The following is a 14,692-nucleotide window of genomic DNA, read 5'->3' on the forward strand; positions in this document are numbered from 1 at the left end:
GATTTTCCCACAGATGCACAGAGTTTGGGCACAGCAGCGGTGCAATGTGAAATTGGTATGCTTAAAACCAAAAAAATAAACAAAAAGAGGAGGCACAAACAACAAAATACCCATATTGGAAACACAACAAAACATGTAAATGCAAATATATGTTGTACTAACAACAAGTCTAGAATTTTTTTGATGTCATTATAAACATGTGTATATAATGTAAGAAAATAGACACCCTTGCAAATTAATCACAAAAGTGCCAAGCTCATGATTTTATTTTTGACAATTTTTTCCCTGTCTTTAATGTGAAAGGAGTATAAACTTAAAGCCTTAAATTTAAAAAAAAATCTTTTTAAGTGTTGAAAGCTTGGAAAAAGTTAAGCTTTCCATTTTATTTGTATCTATTATTGTCCATATTTCATTTCTCCTTCATCGTCTTGCCTCAAAATATGTATGGCAGAAACCCATTGTAGAACAGCCTATGAGGACAGCAGTGGCAAATCCATTACCTTTTGTCAACCTTGTTATAAAGGCTGGTAGGCTGTGCATAGGGCCTCCGGTGGAGCAGTGGGTAAGAATTTAACTGCTAACCAGAAGATTGTGAGCTCAAACCCATTAGCTACTGCACAGAAGAAAGCTATAACAATGTACTTCTGTAAAGATGATAGCCTTGGCAATCCTCTTAGGCAGTTCTGCTCTGTCCTGCAGGACTGCTGTGAATCAGAGCCAATTCCACAGCAGTGGATGTCTGTGTGTGCTTTCAAGAAATGCTGTTTAACCCACCATGTTCATTACACTCAGTGTTCTGCTTGGTTTTGATGGGATCCTACTGTATACAAATTCATGGTCATCTTTTCCTTCCAGGCAGACTTGCACCTGTAACCTGGGCTCCCAAGTCTCTCTGAGTTTCCTTCACTTACACAGTTCTTCTACTTATGGTCAAGATAGCTTTCCATTCAAGTGTTAAGTGAATATGTTAATAAAGAATTTGGCTTTGTCTTTGTTCTAGCATATAAGCATTTGCACATGGGTCACCTCAGTGAGCATCTATTTTATTTAGTAAGATGATGGGTTTTTCTAAAGGCTCTTTGAGAGTCCACAGTTCGTTAACATCCTCTGCTTGGAACTGGACATGCAGTGGTACTGTTCATTTTCTCATGACACACAATCAGTTGCCTGCTTGGCTGTAAGTTCTTTTATCCTCTAGATTTATAACCCCAGTCTCACCACTTTCTCTGACTTTAAGAAGGATTATCTCTAAAGATATGCTGCTTAAAAGAACGTTCCTCACCTCCAATATCTCTTTCATGGGGAAGATAATCACAGTCATACCGTAGAAACCCTCATTTCTGTATGCTCCGATAGACCATTACCTAACATCCCAGCCTTGTTCATTGCTTTCTAAGTAATAGGTGCTACACAAGTATGCAGTCTTTCTCTATAATTAGCTCTTTGTTTATATTGTAATAACAGGGCTATCTACAAAGTTTATCAGCCTTACTTGGGGCTTCATACAACACAGGTTAAATCCCGCTACTTGGTGGTAATGGTTCTCTCAACTTGGCGGAACTTGGAGGAAACTCAGATTACTCGGCATTATTCCTGTCGAACTGCAAAGTATCTTCCCACTGTTGAGTCCTACTCACTGGTGGATACTGAGCTGCTAACTCCACCATCCACATTTCACTATTCCCAAGGCAACATGATGACTCGAGAAAAACAAAAGCCTTTGTGGTTATGAAATAAATTCAGTCTCTTTTGTTAATTTTCAAACATTTCACCAATGACATTGTAAATGTGCGATGTTATGTTTTCAATCAGACCACAGTGGTCCCCAAATATTATGTACATAGGGCAAATGTCAGTGTAACTTTTCGTTACACTGGCAACTTCGTAGATACCCACACCGATGTTCCAATGTTAAATGATTTGTTTATATATGTAAAATACACAAGCTTTAAGCATTGGATGTATGGATGTGAAAGATGATGCAGCTATATAAATTGTAAACAATGGATTTGAGTTCCTTTGGTGGTATGTGGTTATGTAGTTCCAAACTCTTTGCTATATTTTTTTTTCCTTGCACATGCCAGTCATTTAGTGATTTTTCTTTTTCTTTTTGTGGTGTGACCACTCTTTAACTTGAGCTCAAAGCACAAGCATATCACTGTTTAATGTTACCCAACAAGAGTTAGTGTTAAGTGATGACAAGTTCCCTTTCAACCCGCTATACTTTTGCCGCATTAATGAATGACAGCTGGATAAGGAGATGTGTGCTAATTTCGTTGCTCACCCTGGGATCCTGCATGAGCCCACTGAATTAGAGCTCCTTTTACGGAATGAGCAGTACACATAGGTGCATGTGACGAGACATGACTCGCAGAGAGCCGTGGAGTTTGACCAAGTGGTGTATGTACGTGCGTGTATGTTTCGTTTTGTTTTTACTATGCAAAGATGGGAATTGCACAAACTTTCAAAGACTAGTGTCTGAAGAACTTTACAAACAATACTTGAACAATTCTTTTCTTTACTGGCATCCCATCCTGTTTTTACAGCCCTTGTTGCTGCCATTGCTAATTTTCTTTTTTGAATGGTTTGTAATTTTTAAGTGCACAACCTGAAGTTCTGTTTGACGTTAATCAACTCATTCATATCTTGTTGGCTGCCTGTGAATGGAGATTCAGTAGTCTTTATATGCATCTTTCAGCCAAGTATGTACTAATATCTCCTTTAATGTAGAATGTTGTGACATTATATTTTGATCATTTTTCTTCAACCATTTTTTTGTGTTCTTTTGCATTGTTGATTAAATGGCCTTTGGCCTGATATCATCAGAGTTTAAAACTGGTCTCCCAATCAAAAGCTCACTGAAAATTTAAGTACTCAATGAAGAAAAATAAAATCTCTGATTAATGGTAAATAAATTCTTGATTAGGATTTGGTTTCATTGGGTTCATTGGAAGTCATTTGCTTCTTATAAATCAGAAAACAGAAAGAAAGAACCCTAGAGTAATAGTGTCATAATTGTTTGGGTTGGTTTTGTTTGGGTTTTTGGAATCAAGCTTAAAAACTATGATGACGATAGAAGTATCTGATAATGCAAATGGTATTATAAAAATCATTCATGTGAGATATTTCCTCACATTTCACATCATATTGGTTACAAAATGTATTCCCTCTGTTTCATAAATGTCTGTCAGTGTCTTTTCTTCATCCTCACTGCTGGTGCCTTGAGTTAAGCTCAACTAGCATGTGCTGCTGAGGCGGAAAGGGGTTCTTGTGCCACATCATTTCTTGGGTGAAAATCGTCCAGGGGAATCTTCATTTCGTATAGGACATATCTTCTATCTCTAAGATAAAGCCCCAGCTTAGTAACTGAAGAGTTAGGCCTACCTTTCATGATCAGGTCCTTGTTTGCTTCCCCCCTCACACACACCTACTCTCATCCTCTCATAGTTGACCCACTTCAGATTCCACTGAAAGGGCCTCTTCAACCCAAGCTTGGACAATCTAACATCAATTTTATATCGAGAAGAGCCCGGGTGGTACAAAGATGCAGCATTCTGCTGGTCACCCTCTGAGGTGGTTTTACTCAATCAGGTGGAGTTGTTGAGTGGAAAACAGTCTCCACAGAACCTACTAACAAATATGTCCATTAAGAATAATTCATCATTTGTTCCTATATAATTTCCTGTAATTGGGAAACATTTTCTAAATAGCGTGAACAATATAATAAAAAGCAATAGATTACCATTTATATTTTACCTTACAGAAATACTGGATTTCTTTTTTTACATGTTTTTCATTTAAGTTACTCTGTTCTGCAGACTGATATTGATACGAATTCTGCTTCACGCTTCTTTGTTCACTCATTGGGTAAGGTAACTCCAAAACCAGAAAATATCCAGATAATGGAACAGCATCAGTCCTTCAATGAAAAAATCACAAATAATTAAAGAGATAATCCATTTGCTCATGATGGAGTTAATAAGCGACTTCAAATTTAAGATAGATGGCTTTTAGGTCAATGTGCAAGGGTTAGGAAATTCTATGCGTAGATTTATTCACACAACAAATATTTATCAAGCATTTCCATGTCCCAGGAATTCCTAGGAATTGAAGGAATATTTTTTAAAAATAGTTGTCTAAAGTTGCTCATAATTTAGTGGAGAGAGACATAAACACTTCTAAGGCCTAAACAAATAGTCCCTAGGACCACAGGAACCTCAATATCCTTGACCTTGAGGCCAGAAGAACCAGGTGGTGCTTGTTCATTCCGAAACTGATTACAGTAGAAGTTTCTGAAAAGAGTAGAACAAAAATGTGGAGTGAACTCAATAAAAAAATACAAGGATAGACACTGGTGGTGGTGGTGGTGGTGGTGGTTACACACTGACATCTAGGAACCAACTCATAGCTGACATTCCAGCTGGCTTTAAGGCAGTATAATCACACAGGAAGAGGTGACCATCTTTTTCTGTGGAGCAGCTGGTGCATTCGAACCATATGCCTTTCAGTTGGCAGCACAGCTCCTTACCACTAGGCCAAATCTGATCTTTCGTCATTCTTCAAATCTGGAGCAGAAAATATGCTCATGGCTCAACTTTCAGGAAATCCATGGACAAGTCTATAAAGTGAATAAAAAGACTCGAAAGATATGCATTCCTTAAATCAGTGGGTCATATGAGATCCAAAGAGCAAATTCTTGCCCAAAGTGAACACAGGGAGAAAGGAAGAGTGTTGTTAGAATGTGAGTATTGCAGTCTGTGTCACGAAACATATATGAATTATTGAGTGGAAAACTAGTTTCCCTGTAAACTTTCAAGTCACAATAAAACTTAAAAAAAATATTAAATTAAATCCTTCTAACTCCCAAGCCCCCAGACCTACTGTAGTCAATTCTGACTCATCATTGTCTTTAGATGCTGTTGAGTCAACTGTGACTCATAAGAACCCAGTGTACACAGAACAAGACTCTGCCCAATCCTTGTGCGTGCATAACCCCACTGCACTGGTGCAGTGAGTCCATCGCGTTGAGAGCCATGCTTTCATCGACCTGCTTTCCCAGGCATGATAGCCTTCTATGGTAACTGGTCCCTGCTGAGAACTTGCTCAAATATGATGAGATACTCAGTCTAATGATCCTTGTTTCTAAGGCGCACACGTGTTGCACTTTGCCCAAGCCAGTTTTGTTTGTAGTGGGGGTCTGCCCCACCAACATAAAGATCTCTGTAATGTCGCACTGCTAACAAAATGTTAGTGTTTTAATCGACCAGCTGCAGAATATGCACTATCGCCTCCTTTAAAGAGTGAGCCTCTGAAATCTGATTAGGGCTCTCAATTCAGGGGAAATAGCTTTGGGATATTTATTGTTGTTGTTTCTGTTATTGTTGTTTCCATTTTTTAGCAACCCTATAGAACCAGCTGCTCTGCAGAAGAAAGAGGAGCAGTCTCCTCCTGTGCAATTTACTGCCTCTCAAAACCCATGTGAGTCCTCATTAGTGATGGGTCAGTTCCATCTCGCTGGTGGACAACAACAACAACAACAATAACATCATAGGACCCAGGTGTGAATTTGGCTCAAGATAGTGCAAGGCTCAGAGCCATTGTTCTTAGGGTCCCTAGGAGTCGTATTCTACTTGATGACACATAAAAGTAATTAACAATGACAAAGAACAGCTCTGGTGGCCTGTTGAGTAGGCTCGAATCCATGCTGCTCTGTGAGAGAAAAATGAGTAGTTTCCCATGTGACTTACAGGAGCCTCTGAAAACCTGCCGGAGGGTCAGCCATGAGTCAGTTCCAACTTGAGGGCCAAAAGTTGAATTTGTTGACTTCTAGGACAGAGTAGAACGGCCCCATAGGATTCCTAAAGTTGCCTATTTTTACAGAAGCAGACTGCCCCATCCTTCTTCCTTGTAGCACCTGGTGGGTTTGAACCACTGATCCTTCAACTAGCAGCCATATGCTTTAACCACTGCTCTGTCAGGGCTTCTTAAGTCCAAGCTGATAAGTAAACTAAGCTAACATTGCAAGATGGGCAAAAGGAGAGAATCAATGGAGCAACTCTGAAAAGGACTCAAGTAGGCTTCCTGAAATAAGTTACTTGGAACTATGCAAGCATTCACCAGTTTAATAAAATAGGAAAAGTGAGAGATCCCATTCCAGACACAGGAAGAAGGGAAGGAGGAGTCTGGGCTTTGGGGTAAGCAGTGTGCAAAGTGTCTGTTCTCTTCAACTGTTTCCTTTAATCTACTCCCCAAACTCTCTCCTCCCCTCTGTTTCCTTTCCTGAAAAACGGTTGCCACTGTGTCCATTCCCATTCAGGGAAATCACGTGTGACAAAGTGAAAGACGCTCCATAGGGTTTACAGTGACTGACTTTTTAGAAGTAAATTGCCGAACTTTTCTTCCAAGATACTCCTAGTGGTCTTGAACTTCCAAATTAGCTATTGTTAGGTACCTAAGGTTCAGTAGTGACGGTCTGACCAACAGACCTGAACCCTGCCTTATTCTGGGTCATCCTCGTCATCTCTGACATACTTAAGCCCATTGCTGCAATTGCTGTGTCAGTCCTTTCCAAGGGCACTTTCTTTCCACGTGTGATGTCCCTTTCCAAGGAACAGTCCTTCCTAACAACAAGCCCAAATTATGTAAGGTGAAGTTTTGCCACCTTTGGCCTCTGAGGAGCGCTCTGGCTGCACGCTCTCCAAGACGTACCTGTTCTCTTAGCAGTCCGTGGGATAGTTAGTACTCTTTTCCAAAATGACAATAGCATCAGTTCCTCTGTTATCCTTACTCATTGTCCAGCACTCAAATGCATAGCAAGTGATTGAAAAGACCTGAATGAGGCATGCCTTAATTTTCAGTGATATCGTTACTCCTCAGTACATAAAAGTCCTTGACAGCAAACTATGCCTGTGCAATAAGTCTCCTGCTCTCTTGACTGCTGGTACCCAGAGTATTGATTAAATTAGTAGTAACCAAGTGCATTAATCATTTGTACGACCCAGGGATCAGCTGTTCTGTTAACTCAATAGTTATAAACCTGGAGGTTCTCCCCCATGCAATGTGTAGCCTCAGAAACCTCCGGGAGACTAAGCTATCAGTGAGTTCCAACTCCATGACTGTGAGGTTTTCTACCTTTTACAAATACTTCATCACCTGTCAAAACCTTATGGTACCTGGAAAAACTAAGTCCCATAACAAATGTTTAATCTTAGAAGGAAGATATGTTGTTGTTATGCATTGGAACCAACTCAAAGCTGACCCTCCAGTGTGTTTTCAGTAGCCATAACATTCAGAAGAGGAAATTGCCTGTCTTTCCCCCACTACCTACAAATTTAATCCATATCCTTGGTACCAGTAGTCAACAGAACAGGAGAGTTATTGCACTCACTAGGAAAGACTGCTGTCAAGGACCTCTCTCAAATACTAAAGAGTAATGCTATCAGTTTGAGTACTAAGGTATGCCTGAATCAGGTCATGGAGCAGCTGGTGGATTTGAACTGTGTGCCTTTGCATTGGCAGAGCAACTCCTTACCCTTAAGCCACCATAGCCTTAATACATTGAAGTGTCTAGTACTTTGGGAGCAGAAGAGAGGGAAATTATGCATGCCCTATGACATCAAGATAGGTTTCATACAGAGTTGCTAAGGGGCTCATTCTGGTTTGACCCCATGCTTAGAACTTGCATTTACAAGAAGCCCTGAATTAGAATCTGCATTTTAACAGATTCCCCCAAGGATCCCATCTCATTTTAGTTGAGGCAGAAGTGCAAGTTGACAGTCAGAAAATTAACTAGTTAAAATCCTGGATTCACAAAAGCAGTGGCATTAGAGTGAAAGACATTTGGACTTAATGCCATGGCCACTTGCTGCTATGTTTAACCAGCCCTATTTTGTCTGGGGGGAGGGGGTAGCAAGGAGACAAGCATAAATGCCTTGGAAGTAGAACAGCCAGTAATGTGCAGATCTAATTGTCTATTGGAGATCTCTAGGGTTTTTGTTTGTGTGAATTTTATGATTTCAGTGAGGACTTGACATTTTTTAATATTTCTCCCTTGATGCAATCATTAAGGATCACTGTTAAATGCTTAGGACTGTCAGTAATGACAAAGGAAGCTTCTTGACCTGGCTGATAAACCTCTAGTATTTTTTAACAAAAAAAGGCCATTGCTAATCTTAGTCTGGAGTGTGGGGGTGGATAAGGAGTCATAATACTTTAAAAGCATCATTTAGTAAGTCCTTCAATTAATGAAGAATCAGAATAATTTTCCAAGTAGAACCACACTTCCTGTCTACTAAAGTTAGTGTTTTTTTCTCTCTTTTATGCCTTGGAGATAAGGTTGCACTTCCTTCATCTTAAAAAAAAAACAACACTCCAGTGTGCCTGGTAGCTTGACTCAAAGGGGGCTTGGCCACATAAGTGACTTCTGAAAAAGAACAGAAGCGTCATGATCCCTCACCACATGGAAAGAGTGGTCCTGTTGGCATCTATGGATGCTCTTTTGCCAGCTGATCTGTGTACACCCAAGCTCATCCTGCTGGAGCTTCAAAGGTAGCCCTTGTGACTCCGGAAAGTCCACCCTTGTGACAACATTGATCTGATTGATGACCGCTGGAAGACAAATTGACCCAGTACAGCGATGTGTCCTGCAAAAATAAGGCAAAACATAGCAAAGCAAACACAAACAAAAAACTATTTGCTCTGAATGATCAAGAGTATTTTAAGAGTCCTTCAGATCTCTTTGCAGCTGTAAATAGCTGCCAGCCTTCAGGAGGTAAATGAGCTTACAGCAGAGCTCCTTACTTACGGACCTGGGTCTCAGGGTGGAACGAGAAAAAGGTAGGTGGGATTGTAAATGACATCAGGGAGACCTCTGTTGTGGAGCAACAAACATATCCTTAGAGAGGCATTGAGATTTCCATAGAGACAGCAAGCAGGCTGGGTGCAGACAGTTATAGGTCAAATGATTATAAAGCAAAAGTGTTTAGCTCTAATTCAACAGCAACTAGGTACTAAGATGAGCAACACGGCAGCTTCTGGATCAAAAGTAATGAGTGAGTCTACTGAGACGAAAAGTGTACTCATCTCAAAGGGAAAGCCTCTCTTCAGCCATAGCTGTCACCATGGGAAAGATAGGAAACATTGTTAGTTTTTCTTCTTTTTCTCAAGGAGTTAGAGCCCAAACATATATATAAAATTTCTTATTTTTCGAACTATGGGAAATTCACATTTTCATATATATATATATGCATCAAGACCACACACACAGAGTTTTTTTTTGATAGAATTGACTATTGGACCCTAGTGTGTAATTCTGCATAAAATTATGAATTTTCATGTGTGGGTCCCAAATCATCTGATAGCTCCATTCAAATCTATACATAGGCATGGCCTTGCTCCTGTCTCAATGAGGGCTACTAATTACCATGCACATAGCCACATAGCCATAGAGACATTGCCGTGACTTGCCACTTACAGTATTAGCATACTGCTATTTGGTGTGAATAAAGAAAAGCCACGGGAAGTCTCAGGTTCTCAAAGAGAGCTCAGGTACCTCCTTTCTTTGTGATGCTTTGTGTCCTGAGCATATTCACATGGACTCATTCACAGAAAGTGGACTAAAACAGGAGTGGCAAGCAGGTTTTACCCCAGTGCTAATTCCACTTAGCTGATAGTGGCTGCCTGGAATCTGAAGCCGTTCCTACCAAGTATTAAGAAGAATGCTTTGATTATGGATGTCTGCTACCTGGCAACACAAGTACCTGACTGCATCTGCACGCCGGTTAAGGCTTTCTATCTTCGCCTCCCACAGTTAATTGTATATAATGACAAACCAGCTAGCTTAGCTACATCAAATGTCCCTACATAATTTTTGGTTCCAGGGAAATGAGGATTCTTAAACCAAGAAATTTAGGTGCTAAAAAAAATTAACAGAAAAGAGCAAGCATCTTTTTCTTTTCTTTGAGGCTTTTCATTGTTCTGCCTGATCATTAAGGAATATGTTGAATGTAGTATGTAGTAATTTTGGAAAACAGCGAACTGTATTAAAATCATGATACAGGCAGTATCCAGATTAGGAACTAGTTCTGTTCCTATGTTTGGCACTAAGTCAAATTTATATGCAAATCCAAACATATTCTGTTCACATTTCATGTCAATCAAATGTTTGTCTTAGTATACAGTATACCTTTCTATTAATAAGAAATACTTCTGATACACTGCAATAGCTTTATTAGACTATAGCAATAATAATAATGTCGTGACATTTATGACAAAGTAGCATCCATCTGCTATTAAGAATTAATGGTTGTTGCCAGGGATTTAGGTTGGCAAAAAAAGCTGTGCCTAATTTGCAGCTGTTGTTAGACTTACCTCTCCTCTAGCACCAACAGCTAAGATCTTTCTCTCTCCTAATCCGGAACTCTTCTTCACCACTCTTAGGGATCCTGGTGGCTTGCTTCATGTCAGAGGCTTGGAAATACCATGAAGCTGAGCTGGGACCAGAGGGGAGTCAGGTCCAAGTCAGGGTAGGTGGGTTAGGCGGTGCTGAGTTAGGCTGGATTTGCCTGACTTGGTGCCCCATCAGGTCTAGATCGAGCCTGCCATGTCTCCAAGACCCTCAATGAGATGGATCGATTCTGTGGCTGGGATAGTGGGAATGAGTATGTCAGAGACCGTGAGGTTGGCATAGGATGAAGCAGCGTTTAGGGCTCTTGTACACAGGGTCGCTATGAGTTGCAAGTGACTTGACGGCACACAACAACAACACAACATTCCACAGAAGAAAAAAAAAATTGTTGTAGTTTGGAATATTGCTGGGCCACTAAGTGAAAGGGGGACAATTAGGATACTTTCTTGCTGTATCTGAGGTCATAAATAAGGCTGATGAATGAAAAATTACAGGAATTGTAATTTCAATCCCATTTTGGAAAGAATTTCACTGAGTCAACAAATATACCAGCATCTACTAAGTAAAAGACTCTGGGAGTCTGTGTGAGTCATGAAAAATGATACCCAGATGATTCTGTACAGGATATTACAGTCTGGTAGAAGAATTGAGAAGGAGGAAAAGAATTACAATGGAAGGTGACCTCACCCTCTTATTAGTTAAGTGAAATACAGGCTGATAAATTACAGTAAGAAGTAGATGAAAGGGAGCTATGGTGTTCTAGTGGCAAGAAGCTGCACTGCAATCTCAAAGGTACGTGGTTTGAATCCACCAGATGATCTGCTGGGGAAGGAAGGGCAATCTCCTCCTGTACCAGTCAGATCTGATTTGATGGTACACACAAAAAAATAACAAAATAAAATTTTTTAAAAAAGAAGTAGATGAAAGAAAATACAATTTCCTGCTTTAGTGGTATAGAGAGGATATCACCAAGCTTTTTATGGATGAGGTAACAATTGAGTTTATATTTGAACTACTAGAGGAGCAAAGTATTGCAGCTTGTACTGTTATAGTTGTTGTTATGTGCCATCGAGTCGCTTGTGACTCATAGCAGCGCTATGTACAACAGCCCTAAACCCCACTCTATCTTGTGTCAACCTCAGTCTCCGACACACCTATTCCCACTGCCCCAATCACTGAATCGATCCATCTTATAGAGGGTCTTTCTCTCCTGTGCTGTCCCTCCACTCTCCTAAACATGATGTCCCTTCCCAAGGACTCGTCCCACCTTGCAACATGTCCAAAGTATGTCAGATGAAGCTTCAGAATCTTTGCCTCCAAGCAGCACCCTCTCCAGGACAAACCTGTTTGTTCTCCTAGCAGTCCATGGTATGCATATTCAACACTCTTCTCCAGCACCACAACTCAGAGGCATCAATTCTCTTTCTATTATCCCTAGTCACTGTCCAACTCTCCAATGCATAGCATGCAATTGTGAAGACGATAGCCTGCATCAGGTGCACCTTAGTCTCCAGCCTGACATCATTGCTCTTCAGTACTCTGGAGAGGTTCCTGACAGCTGACTTTCCCAGTGCAATTAGTCTCTTGATTTCCTGGCTGCTGGTATGGTACCAAGAGTGTTGACTGTGGAGCCAAGCAAACTAAAACTGTTAACTATCTCAATCTCTTCACCATCCATACTGAAGGCTGCAGTCCTTGACCTTCTGCAGCAAGCACTTCCAGTCACTGAAGATGTTGGTCCATATACTGATGTTGGTACATGTCCTGAACATGTTGGTACATGTCCCTACCTGAAACTACATGGAATTTTACTCTTGGGTGACAGTACAGGCATGAGCAGTCCAGGGAGGTATAGTAACCTCACCCACATTCCATCTTCTTGTTGTGCAATCCATCACAGCCCTCATTTTGTGGAACAAATTAGCTGTTCCACCCCAAGGTCTACATTTGAGTCAATGAGAAAGGAGGAAGAAGACTTCGAGGATCTGCTCTTTCCCTCAGATACCAAACTTGCAATTTTTTTTTTGTCATATAGTTAACACTTGTTTGCAAAGAAAGCTGGAAAATATAAATGTGGGTTTGTTACTAAAGAAAGGTGGTTCAAAATGACATTAAGAGATAACATTAGCCTGTTTCCAAGTTTAAAGAAAAGTGATATTGGAGTCTGTTTTGAAGCATAAAGTTTGCAAAGGGTCTGTGTTTGCTGTGAAAAACCCCAGAAACCTGGCAGCAACTTCCAGTACTTTTGAGGATAGCCTCAGCTGAACAAAAATCCTGGAAGGCCATGCCTCCTTTCTGGGACAGAGTACAGCCAATAAACATGGTTATCAAGGTCCAACTCTCTCTCTTAACACAGCAACTCAGAACAACTCAGAACTCAGAATTACTTAAAACAACTCAGAAGGACCATCCAGCTGCATGGCTCCTGTGGTGCCCAGTGGGGTCACTGCTGATCCACATGGCATCTAACTCCCTCTGCTCAATCCAGCTGACTTTATCCACTTTCTACAGTTGTGGAAAAGCACTCTTCAATAAATATCCTATGCACTAGCCTTTTACCCAATATTTGCTTCCTGGAGAACTCAAGCCGGGATTATTAAAGAGTTTGGTTATGTCAGAGCAAATCTAAAGAACAAAGAAGAAAAGCAAGCAAGGTTTTGCATTCTGGGTACTGTTGTTGTTAGTAGCCATCAGCCTTTGACTCACAGAAACCGTATGAACCACCACACACAATGCTGCCCAGTCTTGGGCCATTTGCTTCAACAGTTGACAGATCATGGATGCAGCCTGTTGTAATCTACAGGTTTTCCACTGGTTTATTTTTAGAACTACATCATCAAACATTTCTTCCTAATCCAACTTAGTGTGGAAGCTTCTTAAAATGAGTTCAACATCATTGTTGTTCGTAACATGCAAGCCTCCATTGATAGGCTGCACGTGAGATGTGTTAGCCAGTAGTTGAACCCAAGCCTCCTAAATTATTGTTGTTCAATACCCTGGAATCTCTTCTGACTCATAGAAACTCTACCTACAACAACACGAAATGCTGCCTGGTCTTTCCCATGGTTGCTGCGATTGAATTCATTGTTGCTGTCACCATGTCAGTTTAGCATCTTGTATGCTAAGCATTAGAGAATCTGTTTTGTTCTGACAGCCATTTTAAGAATTGTATGCCTCAAAAATTGTTAGTAATAACCTGTGTTGCTAAGGTTTATGTTCTCTAGTACATGCTGACCCAGCTTGGTTACCACTCCCTGTCTACATCCTGTACCTGGGGCTAGACATCCATGATAAGTCAGAAACAATACTATCTCCCGAATGTGATGAAATCTTAACTGCCAACCTCCTCCCCCATGCTAAATCTCCATATATAAATCCAATCTTTGCTTTCCCTCACAGTAGGAACGGTTAGAGCATTTAGCTGACGTTCTTGACCTGCACACTTAATAGAGAAACTTGTTGGCCCCTAAACTTTGGCTGAGTGTTTAGAATCTCTCATTTTCTGCTACTACTATCTCATTGAAGGTATTCCTCTTTTTTATTGATTTCTATTTTACTAGGCATGGTTTATTTATCAAGGATCTTGTCACTCATGATAGCATGCCCAAAACATGTGAGATGAAATCTTGCCTTCCTTACTTCTAAGGAGCATTTTTGCTTTACTTCTTCCAAGGCAGATTTGTTCCTTTTTCTAGCAGTGAATGGTGTGTTTACTATTCTACCCCAATTTCTTAATTCAATGGTGTCAATTCTTTGGTTTTTCCTTACTCATTGTGGAGCTTTCATGTGTATATGTTGTTGTTAGGTGCCATTGAGTCGAGTAGGACTCATAGTGACCCTATGAAAAACAGATCTGAACCTTGTTTTATCTTGTGTTAACCTCACAATCTCTGACACACTAAAGCTCATTGCTGCAGGCACTGTGTCAAGCCACCTTGTTGAAGGTTTTCTCCTCTTTGCCATACCCCCACCTTTCCAAGCATGATGTTATTCTCCAAGAAATAACCTATCCTAGCAACATGCCCAAAGTATGCAAAATGAAGCTTCACATCCTGGTCTCCAAGAAGCACTCTGGCTGCACCTTCTCCAAGATATATATCTGTTTGTTCCACGGGATATTCCATACTCTTCTTCAACACCACACTTCACAAGCAGTAACTTTTACTCTGTCATCCTATTCACTCTCCAGCTTTCAGCATCATAGCAATTACTTGAAAAGACCATGGTCTGAATCAAGTGCACTTTAGTCCTCAAACTAGCATCCTTGATCCTCTGTATACATATGTG

This window comes from Elephantulus edwardii, unplaced genomic scaffold (assembly GCF_000299155.1).
Source record: "Elephantulus edwardii isolate Elephantulus edwardi_28Jun2011 unplaced genomic scaffold, EleEdw1.0 scaffold00075, whole genome shotgun sequence".
Taxonomy (NCBI): Eukaryota; Metazoa; Chordata; class Mammalia; order Macroscelidea; family Macroscelididae; genus Elephantulus; species Elephantulus edwardii.